Here is a 9,456-nt window from a genome sequence, read left to right on the forward strand (position 1 = left end):
AAGGCCGAGCAGCCCGGCAGCTCCCTAGTGGTCGGATCAGTGTGGACAGGGTCGGCGTCACACTGGTGGCGGCGTGCTGGTGAACCCCCACTGTTTCAAGTTGTGCCTGGTCCTGGCCTCTCGCACCCACCCCCGTGGCGTGGCAGGCCGGTCCACTGACCCGCACGCGTTGGGGGACACTCTTTGATGCTCGGGTCCTGCAGACAGCCCCAGAGGGTGCGAAGGTCGGCTCTGAGACGGGCATGCGGCTCCCCCAGTTGCCTCCCTCCAGCAGGTGTGGCTACCTGGTTGATACTGCCAGTAGCATATGCTTGTCTCAAAGATTAAGCCATTCATGTGTCAGTACACATGGACAGTACAGTGAAACTTTGAATGTCTCATTAAATCAGTTATGGTTCCTTTGATCACTCTGTTACTTGGATAACCCTGTACTTACCGGTCTTCACACTTAAATATGTATGACCTGCAAATGTATATTTAATCTGTGCCTAACTGTATAAATGTCAAATTCTTTAGACAATAACTGTATAAATGTAAAACTTTTGTAATATGTATAATCAACCTATACCATCCCCTGTAACTAAGTGCCCCGCAAGTAACAGCGCCTCAAAGCCTAATGGCTGTTTGTGCGCTATACAAATGTAATACATAAATAAATAATATAGCCTTATCAACTGTGGGAGGGGTGGTTACTGCAGGTTAATCATCAGCCATCATTTCAAGCCATAAATTGAGGAAGGGTCATAATCCCAACCGATAAGGACTCCTCCCCAACTCTATAAGGCTTTAAGTACATGGTGGTAGTAGCAATACATGTTTTGGAGTTTTTGTGGTGAAGTAAAAAAATGGTGCTTCCAGAGTGAGTAAAGTAAACAAACTGATTTAGTCAAATAGATGTGGTTTTATTTTGTTGTATCAAACATGTTTATCTTAATAAGTTAATCATTTTAATTGCAACTTGGTCGCGCTGGAAAAGCTTTAACATGAACATGCTTTAGGTATCATGTAAAGGCAAATGGTTTATCTATAAGAAAGTGAAAGCCTTTTCCAATGTTTTAGCTTTATCTTCTGTCTGTCACAGCAAAATAAAGATCCTGCCAGAGAAGAAGTGTCTTGTTGAAACCAAATCTTGCCTGCAAACGAGATTGTTGTTTCTTTGTCTACTTCTGAAGACAGAATGTTATTGACTGCACTCTAAACATAACCTTCTGATCGGCTGACTGGAGGTCAATAACTATTTCCATGTGCTAATAGAACTTTCATTACCTGCCGAAATAATTATACAAGAAACTTTTTGTAAATTACAATACAATTGGTGAGTTCTGCATTGTTGATATTGCAACACCAATATATTTTGAATTGTTGGCAGCAAAAGGCTAAATACAGCACATGCAGGTACGTGAATGGACCATGCGTTGCAGATAGCCCTGAATAGGCAAATGTATATGAGTAGGTCAAAACTGGAGAAAGGCTGGTGGGCACTTTAGTATTTTTACAGGCATCTGATTGCGTAGAATACTTGGCAGTGTTACACGAAGAAGGTGCATTATTAAGACGTGCATCTTATGCCAACTGCAATCACATCTTTAGGTATGCCATCTGGACAGGGCATGTAGTATACTCGTGGTGCCTGTTGGTCTGGAATAAAGCGGAGTGACTTGCTGCTAGCCAATGGAAATACCCATGTCTTCCATTTTAGAATCAGAAAATGAAGAGGCATTTCCGAGTCATTTGCAATCACCGAAAGGAATATGAATATTTTCTAACGGTGACTGATGCACTTCACTTGTGTATATTGAAATATGGGCCTCAATTACATAGAATCCCTCTTTAATGTTGACTGATAGTGGTACGTTAGTGTACCCAGTGAGGCAATAGAGTGTCTAGAGAGAGAGTGATAGTACTGCAGAAGCAGAAGCCATCCACGGGTGTCTTAGGCTACATAGTTTTGGTTCATAAGTGGCACTCTAACGCCACCATTAAGTTTGGCTCACAGGCGACGCTTTAGCTCCACTTATCCAGTTTTGGCGAAGAGTTAGTACTTCGGTGCCACCTTTAACTTTAGGCTCTAGCTGGCTCTTTATCAGTGGGGATGAGCCTATAATGATGTATGGAATGTGGCATGCAACAGACAGTCCCAACTGAAAGGCACTGGAGTAGCAGGTGGGACCAGGCTGTAGCTGAGGTCTGAGATTTCAGGATTACTTCAATCCTTCAACCCTGGCCGTGCTCTTTTGCACATGAAGGCCGTCTTCCTTACTGGCCTTTGTGCCTCAGACCGTGGAGGAGTACTCCCCAGCTAAAGGCGAAGGTGTGCCCTTTAGCAAATGTATCATCGTTGGCTTTGACAATGCTTGTTGCGTCAGTTTTGGCATATATGGCCTATGTCTATACGACTGCCAGGGCCTAATTCACAAAGCTTTTTATAATGGGGTTTTCCCATTGAAAAATGCTTTTGTAAATCAGGCCCCCTGTTTGTCATTTGAATGTAGGAAGAGCCCAAAACATGCAAAATACGAGGCTGCAAGAAATCGACCCATTGCTTGGCAACTGTTGGGGGTCAGGAGTGTTTGTAATAACTCATAGTAAGTACCTTGTTTTCCATTTAATGCGTGCTACCGTGGGCCCTTATTAGCATTGCAAATAAAAGGTGTTCGTATTACCAATGTTAATGGAACTTCAACCTCAGGCTCAGGAGACTCGCAATGAAAAATCGCAAAAGCACGGACCTCTCCTAAAATAGGGTGACCAGACGTCCAGGTTTTCCCGGGACAATCACCCTCCGTCCCGGGCCCCGTCCGGGGTTTGCATGTTTGGGGGGGCTACTGTAATTAAAACCGTGATTATTTTTCACAACACTTTCAGAATTTTGGAGGTTTGGCTCGAACCCCCAACCTCTCAAGTACATGCTAGAACACTTACTGACTGTGCCATAGAGACTGGCTTTGAAATTATTGTACAGCAAGCCATGTAATATCGATTAGAGCGAAGGCTCGTTTTGAATTAACATGCCACCATTGACAGACAAAACTGCACACATGAGAATATATACAGTTTATAGAAAGGAGAAGTGCTGGAAATGTGGTTGGGGGGGCGTGTTGGGGGAGGGGTGGTAATTGGTGGGCTGCGATAGGGTAGTCCCTCTTTTATGTTGTTGGCCGTCCCGGTTTTTTGTTTTGAAAATCTGGTCACCCTACCTAAGATCAACCCAGGACCAGGGCAGGCGGCCTATGCCATTAAAAGGATTAGTCAGTTTATAGTGATTATTTCGAATGACATTATTTCGAATGCAAAAATGTCTAAAAAATGTTACCGAAAATAACATTTTAGAATGTCTTTTTTTTGTTCTTTTTTGTTGGAAATGGTAACCCTTTTTTTTACTCGCGAAACAAAAAAAACATGTAAATTAAAAAATAATACATCCGAATTATTTTTTTCGTAAAATTTTTTCGACATTTTTGTCATTCGAAATTTTTTTTTAGACATATTAACTGGATACCGACTACAAAAATTCCAAAGGACACTTATGAAGGAGTAACACACCATTGGAAATAATGGCAGCTTTGACATTCAACCATGTGTTTGTGTGCTGTATATATTTTTATTAAGTAAAGGCAGACATCATAAAAATGCCCAATGGGAGGACAGAGTCCGTGGGCATTGAGAGGCAACTAAACGCTGCACACGTTTCCTCGGAATAGACTGTGCCATCTCTGCTCCAGGGGCGCTGTATTCTACTCACGTGCTCTCTTCACCAAGAGAACACACGAATATCGTGTCCTCGTTTTGAGGACTTGTAACCTACACAATGAGCTCAAACCTGTGATGCAGAAACCAGTGCTAATGAATTCTGGTTACTCTATTTTTCCTCAAATGAAAGCAACAATATAGAGTTCCTTTCAAGACAAAAGCAAAATGATTTGCATCATACATGTAGACATGTAGACCTGGATGTGTTGCATTTTTATTTTTTAGCGTGTTAGGGTTTCAAATCAAATAATAGAAACGTTTCACACCATACACCAAAATACAAAAAATACGCTCAAACATCCAGGTTACAAAAGCAAACAAGGCATCTTCACCTTCAATAACCATTATCACCCAAAATGTTTAAAATGTGGGTCCAACAAATGACTCAGCTTCATTTAAAATGTCAACGTTTTGATTCAAATCTGGTCAAATTCAGAATTAAAGTGTATTCCTGTCCCTCCACAGCAGGGTTCCAGTTACTAAATACCTCATTTTGAAAATGTTTTATTTGCATTCCACAGATATCCAATTTAAATGTGGGATGTCTAACCAAAGCCGTTCCAACTTTACAACATAAACACAGTTCTCCAGCTTCCGCTATACCTTCTGCGGGAACCTATTAATTGCAAGAGCACACTGTATTCGATTGTGTGTCCGTTTGACACATTAGGATGCTGTAGGTAACAGGGACACGAGAGACACGCTAAGATTAACTACAATGTGCAAGAAGGGGGCTGGGGCGAACTTGGACCTCGCCACTGGCATGGATGAGAAAGGGCTGCTTGTTTACGTAAGAAAAGCAGGGTGCAGGTGGTGGCCCGTCAGTAGGAACTGTGTTCTAAGCAGAGCTTGCAGGTGGCGCCTCTGCGATGAATGTGCGCTTCCTGGACGCGGGGCAGGCTAGAAGCGCCTGCCAGTGCCCAACAGAACCGCACTGTTGCTCTGGGAGTGAATGAAAAAAGATGTTTCAGTGTTGGAGTCAGATTAGCATGCCTTGCCAGGGAGGGCACAAAAACAACCCTTGTAAAGAAAGACGCATTTTAAATAGTCCTATCTCACTAGTTCTGCGGGTGAGCAGATTCAATTGTGCTGGCGCCCCCTATGCTGCATGATATCAGAGTCTTTGAGCAGAGGTCGCGATAGCTTGTCCTGTGGGTGCCATGTTTTCTTGTGTGTGATGGACAATGTTTTACTGTGAAGATACGGCCCAGATGGCCCAACCACTTGCAGGCCAGCGCCACACAGAGTGTCGCTTGTTGCCGGATAAACAGAATGCATTGTGTGTGCCTCATGAAACTCTAGTGTCCATCAGTGTTTGAAGGGGAGAACAGTCTTTGTGCAGAGGTTGCAAATATGTCAAATGATCATCCCTTACTGCTCCTACCTAGTGCTTGTGCATTTTCACAAATAAATAGATGGGTAGCCATCAACTACTAGGGATATGTTCCACTGAGGGCCTACGAGCCACGTCTGCCAGGCAAGGAGAGGGGAGCTGGAGTTGGCTATGATGCCACCCGGAACGCCATACATAGTTGAAAGCTACCCATTTATAGTGTTTTGTTGTGTATGGCTCTACTACATTGACACGCTTTGTACAGACCCTCAGGGACTAGCATTGTAGGGGCTGTGGAAGAGAAGCATAGCTGGTAAGGTAGCTCAGCGGGTTGAGCGCACGCTGTTGCGATCTGGGTTTGAACTGCCGTTTGCAGGTTCGCAACCCAGCAAGACCCACTCAGTTTTCCGAGGTCGATAAATGAGTACCAACTTTGGTTGTATGATCATTGTATGTAAATGTTCTATGGGCAGCGATATGGCGCTATATAAAAAACAAATCATTATCATGATGGACTACGTAGGAAATACTAGGCTCCCTCTCTCAACAACCCAAAAAGGGAACAAAGAACACCTGGCAGAAAATATTTTGAAACCCTATCCCCCACGCTTTACCATCAAATCTGTAAATTGTGAATTCCATAATACTCAGTGTCACAGCAAGCAGATGCGGCATTCACAAACCAAATAGTTGCTAATGGCTTTCTCTGGAAACCATACTCAACATGACGTGTCTGTGTGCAATCATGATGTCATTTTGACACAAAGTCTTATTTTTTTCTTAAGCTCTCCTCTCCGAATGATTTGCACAGGCATCTTTTAAGGGTGATTTTTATTCTATAGTTTAACCAGTTCATAGTGACAAACTATTAAAATATCCATTCAGTCATGCACACAACATTGCACCTGGCTAAGAAACGCCAACGCCTACGTGGTTCTACCTGGTTCAAAGTTTTTGATTGAAAGTTGAATATTGTGTTATTGTCACGCAAGACAGTGGATGTCATTTAGCTGAAACACTTCCATTGTAATCCTTCCAGGACCTCAGCTGTGGCTCCTTGTACTTCAATGTCGGAAGAACTATCCCCCTTCTTCCTGAAAGCAAAGCCAACCTTGACTGGCAAGGAGAAAGCCGCTGACAGCTTTGGCCTGAGGCCAGCCAGCCCTTCGCAGAGAGCATGTCAGGCAACTTGCTTGGCAGTATGCAAATGTATGCAAATGCAGGGACACTGAGCGAACACCTGCGGAAAGTGACCATCCGCGTGCAGGCCCTAGCCCCTGTGTACGCGAGGTCTTGATGCGCGGCCTGCTCTACTCCTGTCAGTGGATATTATGCTTTTGTCAGCAGAACGCTGGGCCGCTGAAAAGTGCACTCTTTGTGCCGAGGAGCCGCAGAGCTCCTTGCGGAACTGCAAGTGCCAGGGAAAAGGAGATGGCTGCCTTCCAGCCCTTGTGAGTCTGTCTTTCTGTCTTCAGGGCCTGAGCGTCTGTGTCGGAACTCTTGTGGGGTTGCCTGTGTCAAGGAAGTCCTTCTGTTCTCCTCGGTGTGAGGAAGCAGTGTTGGCCCGTAGACGCACAGAATTAAATGTAACCCCCACCAGCCAGCTGGAGCGCTGGATTTTGAGAAGCAGTGAGTTTAACATAAAATATTCAGTGTTCTTATGAGACAGAACTGAAAGAAGCCTTCACTTTTGAGAACAACCAGGATGCCAGAGAAAGGCGGAAGCTCTGAGCCATCCGATTGCTTGCAGGTTGTTGATGCCCCATGCTCTTTTCAACCAAATTTTTAGTAGGGTTCTACACACAGACCTTTTGTAATGTGGATAGCGAGAGAAAGATGGAGTTTGTGTGTGTGATACAAAATTAAGGTGGGTTAATATTTCCCTTCAATTAGTGTGAGGGACCAAGTGTAGCAGGGATCTTGAAATTACCTTCCAGAGTTCAGGAGAGTGACGGATTAAGGGGTTTCCACCTAGACATTTTTTAAAATAATGGGTTGAAATGGTGCACATCTTTTGAAATTGTACAAAAGGGCATACAATTTACAGTCTGATCTGTGGGGTAACACAGGAAATAATTAAATAAACAGATGCCAGGTCACCAACAGCATATTTTTATAATCCCTGTGCCCATACTATATGCCAGCAGTGTATTTTAAAATACTGTCATGATTAATGCCACGGTATATGCCAGCAATACATCATAGAACACTTGAATGGTTCATTAAAAAACATTCATTATTCCATGCCCACAATGTGTGCCAGCATTGAATTTTGAAAAACATTCACGATTCTGTGCCTACAATGTATGCCAGTGTTGCATTTTAAAACACATTCATGGTGCAGTGCCATGAAATATGCCAGCATTGCAATTTCGAAAACTTTCATGATGACACAGCCACAATGTATGCCAGCATTCAACTGCAAAACACTTTTATCCTGCGTGCCCACAATATATGCATTAGGGTGGCCAACGGTCCCGTATTTTGTGGAACTGTTATGATTTTATGGGCTGTATCCTGCACAAACCTTTCCGGGATGGGGAATAGACCCTTTTTTGCTTGTCCACTTGTCTTATTCTCATGTGAAAATGTTGCCAGGCAGGTGACCTTTTCCCCTGCACCCCTAAAATCCTTCCCCCACATATTCTAGGATGGGTAAAAGTGTCTATTCTAACTCCAATCCTAGAATGTTTGGGTAAAGTGCTTGATTTTTGTGGCAGTGCAAATGTGGGAACATTTCGCCCCCAGGCGACCTTTTCCCAGGCGACTTTATCACTGGATCCCCTTGTCTTTAGCAGGATCAAAGTCTTGCCGGTGCTTGGAGTTCACACATTTATGTTTGATATGTCAAGCCCAGAGCAGCACAGCTGCTAACCCTGAGGTCCCTAAACTAGCGTCTTAAAATGTCCCTTTGAGTCAGCAGAGCATTACATTGCAATCAATTAAGGGATGATGGCCCAGAAACCGTGTTAAATGGGCCATTGGAGAGGTATGGTTATCCCTTTAGAGATGGGAATGGTGAGTGATAAGAAATGTGAGGGGTTTATAATACTGCATGCTGTGGTAAGTAATGACTACAGTTTTAATATACAAGTGATATTTGTTTGGGCTGAAGTACCTTTGCATGCTGCTACTGTAATCTTCCATTCAGGATGGGGAAAATAAAGTTCTATTAGTACCCGGAGGGCAGGGGGGGCGGTGTGGAGGCCTCTCAGCCAATGGGGAGGCTCGGAATGTGGGCGTTACCAGACGGTAATCCCGACGCTCTGAGCCTCCTCACGGCAGGAGGCCTCTATCTTCCCCATTGGAGAACCAGGTAAGTGGTCCTCCTGCCCCCCCCCTCCTCACCCATCCCTGGAATTCCCTTCCTGCCCCCCATAGCCACAAACCTTCATTTCAGTCCATTTCAGGAATGGACGCGCTGAGAACACTTCTGTCTCCAGCGCGTCTGCTACCGATCTGCAACAGCCCATCATGGAAAGGAAGAAGGGACTACCTGTAGTCCCTTCTTCCTTTCCATGCAGGCCATTTTTTTGTTTACTTTTTTTAATGGCTGCCATGGAAAGAGTGAATGGACTATGACGTGTAGTTCATTCTCACGTTTCCATGGCGGCTATTTTTTTTGTTTACTTTTTTCTATTGTTTTCAATGGCTGCTATGGAAAGGGATAATGGACTTCGTTTTCCCTTCCCCGGTGGGCATTTTTTAAACATTTTTTTTTCTGTTCCGAAACGCTGTAGCAACAGAAAATAAATGCTTTTAGTACCCTGGTCTATTGGGTTGGGGTACTAATAGCAATAAGCTCCTCGCAAGTGGGGCATTATCACTTTGCTCGGGTCTGTACCTATGGGCCCCGGGGCATTACCGGAAGTGGTAATGCCACCCCCCTGCTCGGGGTTTATTGCTTAAATAACATTCTTTTTGCCTGACATATTTCTGTGAAAGTTGTATAGTGTCAGGTTAGTTTATTACGTAATGTTTGTCATTTTCAAGGCATCTGCATGAAGCTAGGCATTACTGAAACCCAAACCTTAACAAATAGTTGTAAAAACGAAAGCAGGGAAGATATGTGGTCATCGCAGACTGGACTCATATCCCGGTTTCAACCACAAAGCCAAAGTGTGTGATCCTCGGCAAATCATTTAATCTCACTGGGGGCCATTTTGGAACAAAAACGTACCTGCTGTTGGGTCCCCTGCATGCAATTTTCAACATTTGCGAGGCAGAATGCAACACTGAAGTGTAAAACAAGGCAAAATCGACTTTACTCTTCAGTTTTACCATCCATTTTGCAAAATAATTAACGTGTCTGCAAATTACGCTTTTCAGGTATTGCTTACTAACACATTCCTATTGACACTGCCCCCTCTTCA

The sequence above is a fragment of the Ambystoma mexicanum genome, chromosome 7p (genome assembly GCF_040938575.1).
Source record: "Ambystoma mexicanum isolate Mex_15411 chromosome 7p, UKY_AmexF1_1, whole genome shotgun sequence".
NCBI lineage: Eukaryota > Metazoa > Chordata > Amphibia > Caudata > Ambystomatidae > Ambystoma > Ambystoma mexicanum.